At 41.9% G+C, this 2,874-nt stretch overlaps 1 non-coding gene across 1 annotated transcript; it reads right to left on the reverse strand.

The window, feature by feature from the left end:
* Positions 1–1,593: 1,593 nt before the first annotated feature.
* Positions 1,594–1,698, reverse strand: LOC118481582. The gene has a single exon (XR_004865793.1). It is a non-coding gene; the product is annotated as a small nucleolar RNA R71 (small nucleolar RNA).
* Positions 1,699–2,874: the final 1,176 nt, after the last annotated feature.

Here is a 2,874-nt window from a genome sequence, read left to right on the forward strand (position 1 = left end):
AAACCAATCCAATCAAATCTACTCTTAAAATTTACTTTACTTGCATTTAGTTTAATTTTAGTTACCTTAGATAAACACTTCAAATAACACATATTCCACAAACTCCCTGTGTTCGATACCCACTTACCACTAACTATTTAGTAGTATTTGGATTAAATTTGATTGTGACTACGACATCACGTCAAATTTTGGCGCCGTTGCTGGGGAGTAGTGCGCAATGTGTCTTATTTTTGTTCTTTTTAAGTTCGTTATTTTTTTGGTTTACGCTGGGTGTGTTAGTGTGCAGGTATTTACAGGTGCGTGCGTACTAGAAGCTCTCACAAGCTATCACCATTGGCATTTGATCCGAAAATTGAGCGAACTCTATGAGGAAACATAATTTTGTTAAGGGAAAACAGAATCAGCGGTTCACCAACAACACCAACTACACCAATTACACCACTTCGATACATGGATCCACCACCACTACCACCACCTACTACGGGTGAACTTATACCACCTTTCATACCATCATCCACTCAACCTTCACCAAATACTACTATGCCAAACACCACTACCGACCCTACTCCACCTCATGATATTACACCAATCAACACCACCCAATCCATTACCACTCAAGAAGAACCTACACTCACTTTTAATCCTTCTACTACAATTCCACCATTTTTCCATTTCTTTCCAGGTGCGGATCAATCATCTTTAACCTACTTAATAGCACCAAACTCAACCTTTATCCATGCTACTTCTACATTTAGACCATCGAACCAGTCGGGTTTTAATTATTCGACTCTTCCATTTGGGCAATCTTCAGGTATAGGGGGAGATGGATATGAAGAAGGATATGAAGATTTTGAGGGTTATGAGGAGGAAGGATACCTGTATGGGGGTGATGGAGATCAAGGGGAGTTGACTTATGTGCAAGGTCAAAATCAACGAATGTCAAGTGTTGGTGGTATTCCTCAACAAATTATACCACAACATATTCAGCCAAGGCCACAAGGGCCACAATTGCAACGTCCTATACCATTGCAACAAGTTCGTCCGTAAAACGTACAACATCAATTCCAAAGGCCGATTCAACACCCACCGATGCCACAACAACAATTTTAACCACATGTACCACAAGGGCCTATGCAAAGGCCAATGGGCCCTATTCGTCCAAGGGGTCGGTTGGCCCTATTCGTCCAAGGGGTCGGTTGGGTGTACCAAGAAGACATCTTAGAGAACATGCGAGGGGCATTGAAACGCATTTTAGGCCGATAATTACTCACAATCCTACACCGGTAGTTATTCCTCACAATAATCAAGGGAGGACTTTTGAAGTGAGAACTAATTCATTGCAAAGTTTGCCGAAATATAAGGGTCTAGCAACGGAGGAGGCTTATTTTCATTTGGAGGCCTATGACTCAATGTGCAATACTCTTGGGAGTCAAGGTTTTTCGGCCGATGTTGTCAAACTGGTATTATTTCAATTTTCTTTGGAGGATAAGGCAAAGAAGTGGTTCTACACTCTACCTTCAGCATCTATTTACACTTGGGCGGAGATGCAACAAATATTTTTAGATGAATTTTACACCGCTCAGAAGACCAATGATGCAAGGAAGGGGTTGAGGAGTTTTCACAACAACAAGGTGAAATGTTTCATGAGGCCTTTGAGCGTTTCAACATGATGATCAAGAATTGCCCTCACCATGGGATTGAACTTTGGGAATTGATGAACGCTTTCCATGAGGGGTTGAGTGCCGAAGATGCTCGCGATTTAATGTCTATTACCAATGGCTCTTTTGGTATGAACTACGAGCAAGACGATTGGGAGTTTTTGGAGCAAATGGCAATTACATCAAAAAGAAAAGCTCAAGCATCAAGGAGAGCACGAGCGGCCATTACCCAAACCCAAGTGCATGCGGTAGACGATGGTAATACTCAAACCTCTAACCAAATTTATGATGTTTGTGCTATTTGCAATGAAATAGGACATGCGGCTGAAAATTGCCAAGGAGGTGAAGGGCAATATGAAGAGGTTCATGCGGTGCAAGGGCAAGGAGGGGGTGGTAGAAACTTCAATATGAATTCTAACACTTACCACCCCGGGTTGAGAAACCACCCAAATTTTCGGTATGGGAACCCTTCAAATCAAGCAAACCCGAATTTTCAAGGAAGTCAAGGTAAATTTGGTTCGCGCCAACCTTTCAATAATCAAAGTGGATATCGAGGTGGGAACAATCAAGGGTACCAAAGGCAGTATCAAACGGGTCAAGAGTAAGGAGGGTCTTCGGGTGGAAACGAGATGATGGAAATGTTAAAGAGCATGCAAGCGGAGATGCAAAAGAGAAATCAAATGGATGACGTTCGCATACAAAAAGATGAGGCCCGAGACAAAACAATTCAAACTTTAACCACCCAAATGGGTCAACTCGCAACCGAAGTGGCGGACTTGAAGAAAAATAAAGGTCAATTACCAAGCGACACTAAGGTAAACCCGTCTCATAATACTTCTAGAGGTAACAATGTTAATACTCATCATGTAAGTGTTTTGAGAAGTGGGAAAGAGTATAAAATCAATCCTTCACCGGATTTGGTTGATGGGGGTGGTTGAAGACATAATGGGTCAAGAAAGTGAGGAAGAAAATGAACCAACTAACAATTCTTCTAAAAAACCCAATTTTGAAAAACCCCGAAATTAATAAAGAATCAATCAATCAATCATACCCAGTAAATCCCACAAATAGCGATGCTACTCATAGGGTCTGGGGAGGGTGGGATGTAGACAGACCTTGCCTCTATCCCTGGGGATAGAGAGGCTGCTTCCAGAAGAGACCCCCGGCTCCAAAACGAACAACAAACCAACACATCAAGTCAAAGAATATAGAAAAA

The sequence above is a fragment of the Helianthus annuus genome, chromosome 8 (assembly GCF_002127325.2).
Source record: "Helianthus annuus cultivar XRQ/B chromosome 8, HanXRQr2.0-SUNRISE, whole genome shotgun sequence".
Classification (NCBI taxonomy): domain Eukaryota; kingdom Viridiplantae; phylum Streptophyta; class Magnoliopsida; order Asterales; family Asteraceae; genus Helianthus; species Helianthus annuus.